Source organism: Notamacropus eugenii, chromosome 3, assembly GCF_028372415.1.
Source record: "Notamacropus eugenii isolate mMacEug1 chromosome 3, mMacEug1.pri_v2, whole genome shotgun sequence".
Classification (NCBI taxonomy): Eukaryota; Metazoa; Chordata; class Mammalia; order Diprotodontia; family Macropodidae; genus Notamacropus; species Notamacropus eugenii.
Window position 1 is genome coordinate 303,320,151 of NC_092874.1, and position 11,027 is coordinate 303,331,177.

At 40.6% G+C, this 11,027-nt stretch overlaps 1 long non-coding RNA gene across 6 annotated transcripts in view; it reads right to left on the reverse strand.

Moving 5' to 3' along the window:
- Positions 1-9,844, reverse strand: part of LOC140531557 (uncharacterized) — a 56,170-nt gene extending 46,326 nt beyond the window's left edge. For all 6 annotated transcript variants that reach the window (XR_011976377.1, XR_011976376.1, XR_011976379.1 and 3 more), the window contains exon 1: positions 9,718-9,844. This is a non-coding gene — a long non-coding RNA (uncharacterized lncRNA). The remainder of the gene's footprint in view (positions 1-9,717) is intronic.
- Between the last annotated feature and the right edge of the window lie 1,183 nt (positions 9,845-11,027).

The following is an 11,027-nucleotide window of genomic DNA, read 5'->3' on the forward strand; positions in this document are numbered from 1 at the left end:
CTTCATAATGTTTTCTATCTCTTGTTTAGTCAAAAATTTCTCAATTCTCCATAAATCTGACAAATACACTATTCCTTGCTCCCCTAATTTGTTTATAGTATCAGTCTTTATACCTAAATCATGTATCCATTTGAACTTTATTCTTGTGTATGGTGTCAGGTGTTGGTCTATGCCCAGATTCTACCATACTGTTAACACTATGTTTTTGTCAAATAGTGAGCTTATGCCAGAAGCTGGAGTCCTTGGGTTTATCAAACAATAGATTCATTGACTACTGTGTCTTGAGTACCTAACTTGTTCCACTGGTCTACCCCCTCTAATTCTTAGCCAGTACCAAGTGGTTTTGATGATTGTTGCTTTATAATACAAGTTGAGATCTGGTAGGGCTAGTCCACTGTCCCTAACATTTCTTTTCATTAGTTCCCTTGATACTCTGGACCTTTTGCTCTCCCAGATGAATTTTAATATTATTTTTTCTAGCTCTAGAAAATAATTATCTGGAAGTTTGATTAGTATGGCCCTGAATAGGTAACTTAATTTAGGTAGGATTGTCATGTTTATTATATTGACTCAGCCTACCCATGAGCAACTGATTTTTTTCCACTTACTTAGATCTGACTTTATTTGTGCGAAAAGTGTTTTATAATTGTGTTCGTATTGTCCCTGAGTGTGTTTTGGCAGGTAGACTTCCAGATATTTCATAGTGTCTACTGTAGCTTTAAATGGGATTTCTCTTTCTATCTCCTGCTCTTGGGCTTTGTTAGTAATATATAGAAATGCAGATGAATTATGTGGGTTTATTTTGCAACCTTCAAATTTGCCAAAGTTGTTTATTATTTCAAGTAGTTTTTTACTTGATTCTGTGGAATTCTCCAAGTATATCATCACATCACCTGCAAAGAGTGATAACTTAGTTTCTTCTTTGCCTGTTCTAATTCCTTCCATTTCTTTTTCTTCTCATTGCTACAGCTAGCATTTCTAATACCATATTTAATAACAGTGGTGATAATGGACATCCTTGTTTCACCCCTGCTCTTACTGGAAATGCATCCAGCTTATCCCCATTACATATAATGCTTGCTGGTGGTTTTATGTAGATACTGCTTATTATTTTATGGAAGGCTCCATTTATTCCTATACTCTCCAGTGTTTTTGATAGGAATGGGTGTTGTATTTTGTCAAAAGCTTTTTCTGCATCTATTGAGATAATCATATTGTTTCTGTTAGTTTCATTTCTGATATGATCAATAATGCTGATAGTTTTCCTAATATTGAACCAGCCCTGCATTCCTGGTATAAATCCTACCTGATTATAATGTATTATTCTTGTGATAAGTTGGTGTATTCTTTTTGCTAATATCTTATTTAAAATTTTTGCATCTATATTCATTGGAGAAATTGGTCTATAATTTTCTTTCTCTGTCTTGCCTTTTCCTGGTTTAGGTATCAGAACCATATTTGTATCACAAAAAGAATTTGGTAGGACTCTTTCTTCACCAGTTTTCCCAAATAGTCTATATAGTATTGGAATTAACTGTTCTTTAATTGTTTGATAGAATTTACTTGCAAATCCATCTGGCCCTGGAAATTTTTTCTAGGGAATTCATTGAAGGTTTGTTCATTTTTTTTTCTGAGATGGAGTTATTTAAGTATTTAACTTCCTCTTCTGTTAATCTGGACAATTTATATTTTTTAATATTCATCCATCTCATTTAGATTGTCCAATTTATGAGCATACAGTTGGACAGAGTAATTTCTAATTATTGTTCTAATTTCCTCTTCTTTGGAGGTGAGTTCACCCTTTTCATTTTTGATATTGGTAATTTGGTTTTCTTCTTTCTTTTTTTAAATTAAATTGACCAAAGGTTTGTCAATTTTACTGGTTTTTTTAATAAAGCCAACTCTTAGTTTTATTTATTAGTTCAATACTTTTCTTAGTTTCAGTTTTATTAATTTCTCCTTTGGTTTTGAGTATTTTTAGTTTGGCATTTACTTGGGGATTTTCAATTTGTTCTTTTCCTAGCTTTTTCAGCTGCATGCCCATTTCATTGATCTCCTCTTTCAATAATATAAAACTTACCCTAACAACTGCTTTTGCAGTATCCCATGAGTTGTTGTAGGTTGTCTCACTATTGTCATTCTTTTAAATGAAGTTGTTGATTGCTTCTATGATTTATTGTTTAGCCCATTCATCCTTTAGAACTATATTATTTAGTTTCCAGTTAATTTTTGGTTTATCTTTCCATGGCCTTTTATTACATATAATTTTTAATGCATTATAATCTGAGAAGGACTCATTGACTATCTCCACCTTTCTGCACTGGATTGTGAGATTTTTATTCCCTAGTACATGGTCAGTTTTTGTATTTGTGCCATGTACCCCTGAGAAAAGGGTATATTCCTTTCTATCCCCATTCAACTCTCTCAAGAGATCTATCATATCCACCTTATCCAGAGTTTTATTCATATCCTTAACTTCTTACATGTTTATTTTGAGGTGAGATTTATCAAGTTAAGAGAGGGGGAAGTTGAGGTCCCCCACTGGTATAGTTTTGCTGCTTATTCCTTCCTGTAACTCCCTTAACTTATCCTCTAAGAATCTGGGTGCTATACCACTCAGGGCATACATGTTTAGTAATGATATTGCTTCATTGCCTATGGTGCCTTTTATCAGGATACAGTTTCCTTCCTTATCTCTTTGGATTACATCTATTTTTGCTTGTGCTTTGTCTAAGATTAGGATTGCTATTCCTGCTTTTTTTACATCAGCTAAAGCACAATATATTCTGCTCCAGCCTTTTACCTTTATCCTGTATATGTCCCCAATTTCAAACGTGTTTCTTGTAAACAATATATTGTTGAATTATGGTTTTTAATCCATTCTACTATCTGCCTCTGTTTTATGGGAGAGTTCATCCCATTCATATTCACAGTTATGATTACTATCTATGTCTTTCCCTCCATCCTCTTTCCCCCCATTTATGTTTTAGTTCTCCCTTCTTCCTTCTCTTCCAAAAGTTTTAATTTTTGACCACCGCCTCCCTCAGTCTTCATTCCTTTCTTTCAGCCACCCTCCCTTTTACTCCCTTTTTCCCTTATTACTTCTTCCCTCCCTTTTAGTCTCCCTTCCCTTTTCTTTCCCCTTTCCCTTCCTACTGCCTATAGAGCTAGTTAGATTTCTATATTTAAATGCATTTGTGGTTCCTATGTTGAACCAAATCAGATGAGAGTAAATCTCAAACAATGCTCATCTCTCTCCTCTCCTTCCCCCCACTGTAATATGTTTTTGTGCCTCTTCCTATGATGTAATTTACCTTTTTCTGCCTCCTCATTTTCACATTTCCCATTATAATCCCTTCACACCCTTAAATCACATTTTTATCATCACATCATTTAACTTATACCCACTCCCTTTATCTATTTTTATCCCTTTTATATATCATAATAAGTATACAATTCTCAAGATTAACAAGTATTATCTTCCCTTAGAGGAATATAAACAGTTTGCCCATATTGAATAACAAGCTTTTTTCCCTGTTTATCTTTTTATGCTTCTCTTGAGACTTGTGTTTGAAGATTGAATTTTCCATTGAGCTCTGGCCTTTTCATCAGGAAGATCTGGAAATCCCTTATTTCATTGAATGTCCATTTCCTTGCCTAAAATATTATGGTCAATTTTTCTGGGTAGTTGATCCTTGGTTGTAGTCCCAGCTCCTTTGCCTTACAGAATACCATATTCCAATCCTTTTGATCTTTTAATGTAGAAGCTACAAGGTTCTGTGTGATCCTGACTGTAGCTTCTCGATATTTGAATTGTTTCTTTCTGGCTGCCTGCAGCATTTTCTCCTTCACTTGAAAGTTTTGGAATTTGACAATGATATTCCTTGGTGCTTTCAGTTTGGGATCTCCTTCAGGAGGTGAATGGTAAATTATTTCCATGACTGTTTTACCCTCTGGATCTAGGACCTCTGGGCAGTTTTCCTTGATGATTTCTTGGAAAATATTGTCTAACCTCTTCTTTCCATCATGGCTTTCTGGTAGAGCAATAATTCTTAGATTTCTCTTCTGGATGTATTTTCCAGGTCAGTTGTTTTTCCAGTGAGATATTTTACATCTTCTTCTCTCTTTTCATTCTTTAGATTCTGTTTGACTGGTTCTTGATATCTCATAGAGTCATTAGCTTCTACTTGCCCAATTCTAATTTTTATCAAATTGTTTTCTTCAGTTAACTTTTGCATCTTGTTTTCCATCTGTCCAGTTGTTCCTTTTAAGGAGTTATTTTCTCAGTTAGTTTTTATACTTCATTTTCCATGAGTCCAATTTTCCTTTTAAATTCTTCATGATTTCTTTTTTCATATTTTTAAAATAATTGGCCAGTTTTTCTTCTACTTCCCTAATTTGGCTTTTAAAATTCTTCTTAACCTCTTCCAAGAATGTTCTTCGGGCTTGAGACCAGTTCATATTCCCTTCTGACGTGGGAGATGGGAGTACAGTCTCAATGCTGACCCCTTTTGTATTCGTGTTTAGGTCCTTGTCCCTATAGAAAGATTCTATGGTCTTATCTTTTCTGGTTTGCTTCTTGCTTATGATGATAGCCCTTTTCCTGGCTTTTAAAGTAAATCTCTGCTTCTGGGGCACAGAGACCTCTGTCCCACAGTTCTTGTGCTTAGAAGTTGAGGCTTTCTGTATTGTGGCTTCTGGTTCTTTCAGCTAGAAGCTAGAAAGCTGTAGCTTACCTGGTGCAGAGCTGGCTGGTGTGCCAAAGCAAAGGCCAGGAGAAGTCTTTCTGAGTTTCCCCATAGTTACCCTAGAGCTAGCTGGATTAAGTATGGGAGAGGTCTCCTCCTCTAAGCTAGAGCATAGGCAACTTCAACAGTTAGTGAACCCAGTGTGCTAGTGTCTTCCCAATTCACTTGGCTGTGCTGAGGGCCTGGGGTCCTAGTATTGGTGATTGTGGGGCTCCACCCTCCTAGGGCTCAGGATCTCCTCCCGATTCACTGAAGTGGGGCTGTCTGGGACAGCACTCCAGTCCTGCACTGGTCCCCTTCAGCCACAGCAAGAGGGGCCCCCCCTTTAAGACTTTCATAGCCTCACAGTGTTTATCCTGTTTACCCTTTTGACTAATCCCATTGTTCAAGGATTTTTCCTGGGGTAATATTTTATGGGTTTTTCAAAGACAACAAGGGAAAGAGCAGAGCATTTACCAATCACTCCACTATCCTGGCTCCCAGAAGTTCAAGTAGGTGATTTACAGATATTTAATCTTCTGGCTGGTAGCCTCAGAAGCAGCTGCTGCAGTTATCTGGGATTCTGTGGTTCTCTCTCATTCAGTTCCACAGGACTCCCATCCTGGGCTGATATGTTTGAGATTCTGCACTGCTGCTGCTTCAGACTGCCCAGGAATTCCTGCTCAACTTTGCTATGATGGGGTCTGCACTGGTACAGCCTGTGCTCTGTGAGCTGTGTACTCCTCCAGCCCCATGCAACAGATCCTTCCCATTCACCTTCCAGTCTGTCCTAGATTGGAAATCTGCCACACTCTGTCTTCTATTGGATTCTGCCACTAAAATTTGTTCAGATTCTCTTTTTAGAGGTATCTGAAGGAGTTTGTTTTAGAGCTTACATGAATAGTTACTCTCATTTTGCCATCTTCTTCACAGGACTGTTGTGGGGGATGGAAGGGATGGAGAGTTTTGAAATCATTAAGTTGCCAGAGGAATTGGGTAATGAACATGAGGTCCCTGTAGCCCCAATGAAATCTCTTTTCCACCCACCTCCCAGTACCTCCTCCCACTTCTCTAAACCTTGGGGTAATTTCCATCATTTAGCTTAGGTTGAGGAATAAGGGGATAGTAGGCAAGAGTTGGAATGGGGAATGGAAAGGAATGAAATTAGTTTTCTCAGCCTCAAAAGAGCTCATTGGTCAAAACTGACCACATGGGAGTGGAGATGGAGCATGTTGCTTAAGTAATATGGGGGAAAAGTAAATGGAATTCATTCACCCTACTAAGCTAGTAGTAAGGCTGGGAATCATTAGGTTTTTTAAATTATTTTATTTGTTTTCAGTGTTCTACAATCACTTCCATATATCAGATTTTTCCCCCTGCCCCCCTCTCCCTGAGACAGCATACAATTCCATATACGTTCTACACATGCATTCCTATTAAATACATTTTCAACTTAGTCGTGTTGCATAGAAGAATTAAAATAAATGGGAGATAATAGAAAAGAAAATGGTCTGCTTCATTCTGTGATTGAAGGGAATCACTGGTTGAGAGGTCAACATCTGTATCTAAGGGGACCCTTTGGGCACCAGACTGAACTGAAAGAAAGAACTACAAATATGTTAAGTAGTCCCCCTGTCCATTGTCCTCACGTTATTTTTGCTGCTGTTCAGTCATGTCTGACTCTCCCTGACCCCATTTTGGGTTTTCTTGGCAAAGATATTGGAGTGGTTTGTCACTTCCTTCTCCAACTTATTTGACAGATGAGGAAACTGAGGCAAACAAGGTGAAGTGATTTGTCAAGGGTCACAGAACTAGTAAGTGTCTGAGGCCAGATTTGAACTCACAAAGATGAGTCTTTCTGACTCCAGGTCCAGCATTCTATCCACTGCCTCTGGCCCTAGTGAACTCTGACTAAGAGTTTAAAACACTTTTCTGGGGGAAAGAGACAAAGTAAAGACTAGGGCAGTAAGTAGCCCAGGAAGGTAACAGTTCCAGAGATCAGCAGAGCCTCAATGGGAATGAGATACTTACTTGATGGTGCAAACGGACCAGGGTCAGAGAGAACAATAAATCTGCCCAGATCTGAATTCAATGAGGAGCACCCCCTCCCAGACAGCAGTGCCTCCAGAAATAGCTGACAGTACACCCAAGGTTTTCTGGATTTTTGCTTTTTGGGTTTTTTTTTTCCAAAGGGAGCTACAGTAAAAGTCTGGCTTCTTTTCTTGTGGAAACAAAAGACTTCTTGCAAGAAGAGAATGCTGGAGAGAGAAGACACCTCAGTGCAGCAGGGAACTCCAGAAGGGAATATCAATGCAAAGTGTGGAACAAGGCACAGATCCACCATGCAGCAGGCAGAACCTATTCAGGTCTGCCATAGTACTGTGAGTCATGCTGTTCAATTGTGGAAAGGTGAGGGGGTTGACTTTTTAATGACCTCGTATTATTGCTCTAAACAAAAGTGGCATCCTCAATATCAGCGTAGTACTATAAGTCAACCACAATGACATAGGACCCTCCAGAAAGTGCGACCCATCACAGGGAGAATTTTCTTGACTGTCTATGGGCTCTGGTTAAATTCTTTCTGTTTGTCTTTGCTTTGTTAAATAGAACCTGTCCTATGTCAAATGACTTGAAAACATGTTGCTTACAGACAAGCTGAGGGTCTTTGGGGGAAAGCAAAACACATTATGGGGCAGCTACATGATGCCATAGTGCATAGAGTGCTGGGCATGGAGTCAAGAAGTCTCATCTTCCTGAACTCAAATCGGGTCACCGACACTAGCTCTGAGACCATGGGCAAGTCACTTAACCCTGTTTGTCTCAGTTTCCTCATCTGTCAAATGAGCTGCAGAAGGAAATGGAAAGCCATTCCAGTTATCTTCACCAAGAAAACCCCAGATGGGGTCATGGAGAATCGAATGTGCCTGAAAAACGAGTAAGCAACAAAACAAGCTATATCTCAAACTTCCCATGGGAAAGACTGGGTAAGGGTACAAGCAAAAGAAATTTAATGAGAGGTTCTCCTGAGACCTTAGGTAGGCAACCCATGGGAGCCCAGAGTTGAACTGCCATAATCATGCCTTCACTATGGAAGGGACCAAAGGGGAAAGGAGTGGAAGGGTCAGGGAGTGACCCTGTCTGTCAGTAGCCCCACCAGAGCCTCCGAGAGGGGAAAGTGTCTTTCAGCCAGCCAAGCTTGCTGTAAGCAACTGTCAACAAAGGGGGAAAAGCTTTCTTTCTCTTTTTTCTCACCAAAGGGAGTTAACATTAATCCCAGACTCCTTGTGGAAGCAAAAAGCTTGTTATAAGGAAAAAATCCTTCACTGTGAAACATTTCCCTTTTTTTCCTCAGCTGCTAAGAGGAAGGGCCCAAATTGAGTTCCCGCTCCATGTCCACTCCCTTCCATCTCAGCTTCATGGCTTGAACAGAACAATATTGACAATACCACTCTTACATTAATAATAATCACGAGACTAACTCCAGATCACATCCCCTGTTCTCAGGCCCCTCCCAGGTCTGACATTCCCTGTTCTAAGATTCTTGCCCCCTTCACATTCTGAAGTCATACTTGCTATCATGGCCCAGGGCATTGGTATCACATCTGGGGAGCACAATCCTGGTACCCTGAATGCAAGCCAATATACTCATTGTTATACCATGTGAGAATGCCCTGTTGGGTGAGTTTATCAGCCTGCTTCTCTATTTGTCTACATGCCCAAGCTGGTATATGATGGCCTATAAGGCAGCTCACTTGTTGTAAGATTCTTAATAAGATATGTTAAGGGACAGTTCCCCAAGAAAGGCTTCAGGCTGGGTTGTCCATTTCCTCTCCACCACATTTTGCTGTGTCCAAAAACTCCACAGGCTGTCACATTTCCTCCCTGGGAAAACACTGACATTTTTCTCCACCAAACCCAGGTTTTCCTCGGAGACAACAAAGCCCAGCAGCCTCTCAGAGTGATGCCCAGGGCTGGGTACATAAGATATTGGCAAAAGGTGATAATGAAAAACCGTAGGAGAAGAAAGGAAGGAATCTAATTAAGGTTTTCCAACCACACATCTCATTAATGTTTATCCTCTTGGAATCCCACAGAGTGTAGTGGAAGAAGGGGGATGGTATTACAGTCAAGTCTCAGATCTGCCTCTGAAGAGCTGTGTGACTTTGGCAAGTGACTTAAGATCACTGGGCCTCAGTTTATTCATTTGACATATGAGGCAGTTGGCATGTTAACAGTGTGAGGAGTGTTAGATTGGGAGTAGGCGGATTTGGCTTCAAATCTTATTTCTACCACTTACTACTCAGACTACTTAGCCAAGTCACTTAGACCTCTTAGAGCCTCAGTTTCCACATCTATAATATGAGGACCCTTTTAGCTCTGAAGCTATGATATTATGATTCTTGCTCTTCTCTTTGTAGGCTTTCTCTTAACACCAAGCATTGTACCTATGCACAGAGTCAGAACTTAATGATTGCTGATGATTGCTTGATTGATTGGCAAATACATCCCACCAAATCTACTCTTAAAGGGACTTCTCTCTCCAGCTGGCTCTCCTTTAACTATGAGTAAAGCAGGCAACAACTCCCTGTGTAGTTGTGATTGTAAGGGCACCAGATTTCAGCAACCCTATTTTTCCAGTGTGTAACTCCACAGCACAGACGCCCCTGGTGATTTGGGGATGGAGCTGACAGAGGGTTGTAAACAACCTTCCCCTGGTTCCCTAGAGGCTTTAGCCCCACCTACAGATTAGCTGGGAACTCCACCTGGAGGCCACAAGGTAGATGCTCCATATAGGAGAACTCTGTGTTCCCCTGGGGTTACTGACTCTGAGCAGCCTCTCCCCAGCATGGCCAGAGAACAATTTCAGAAAGATGGGCCATCTCTACAGAGAACTCAGGGGCTCCTTTAGGATTCAGAATCCTTATCAGCCCTTTAGTGGGTAAAGATTAGCCCAGCCCAGTGCAGTCTAGTCCTTGTAAGGGAGGAGTACCTTGGTCCAAGGGAGATGGGATTCACCTACTGTGATGCTGGGAGAGCAGGAATCAAGGAGGGCTTCTGCTGACCTTTAGGTCTTAGCCAGTATATTCCCCAGGCCATCTGGCCTACGGCCCCGATGGAGTAGGCCCCAGTGATAGAATCCTGTGAGGTCACAGTCTGCAGTTGTTTCCTCATCTACAAAGTGAATTCCTCTTCTGCAAATTGATCTAGCTGACTTCTCCAATCCCTTCTGATACTGAATCTGACTGACTGAGTCTGAACATCCCCATTAAAAAGCAGAAATCCCTCAAGGGGACTCACATACCAACCTACCTGATTAATTTAACCTGTCTAAGTTATCTAATCATCTATCTCTTAGAGTGAAAAAAACAGGGTCCTGGGAATCCCAGCATGGGAGAATCTCAGAAGGATCCTCCTTTCCTGATAGCTTTGCTCCCGTCATTCTGTCCTTTTATAATCAGATTCCCAGTGCCTTCACCCTCCTAGTACCCTCCAGCTTGATAATGTGAGGCCCCTCTCCTCCCTTTCCTTCTCTTTTCCCCTTCCTTTTCTTCCCCTTCTCTCCCCTCCCCTCCTCTTCCTCTTTCCTCCTCTCCTCTCCTTTTCTCTCTTTTCTTCCCTCCTCTCTTCTCTCCCCTCCTCTCACTTTCTCTCCTCTTTTCTACCCTTTCCCTCCCTCTCAAACCTTATCAGCTTCCATGAATTTAATTGTCACCTCTATTCTGTTAACTCCCAGACCAACACATTCAACCCCATCAGTCCCTAAGCTTGAGATCTACATCCCCAATTGCCAATTGAACTTTTCAAACATAATTTCCCAGGGACATCTCAGACTCAACAAGTCTAAAACTGAACTCATTCTTTATCTAGCTTCCAAATCTTCCCCCTTCTAAATTTCCTCTTTCTGTCAAAGGCATCACCATCCTTGCAATCCTCCAGGTTCATCTCCTTGGCATTATCCTTGACTCCTCCCTCTCTCTTACCCAAGACATTCAGCCAATTGTCAGTTCTTTTTGGTTCAGTCTCCACTGCATACCACCTGTCTGACCTTAGTCATTTCCCCTCTTTGAGTCTTAGATTTCCTATTTATAGAAAGTAGCCTCTGAGGTCCCTTTTAGACCTGGGGTCTTATGATCTTAAGTCACTTAACCTCTCTGGGACTCGATTTTTTCATCTGTAAAATGAGAGGGTTTAACCATATGGACACCTGAAAACCTCTCCACTGCTAGACCTATATTCTATGACTCTTCTTTGTAGAAAGGACAAGACAGAAGAAGTAACCTATCTATGGACACACCCAGT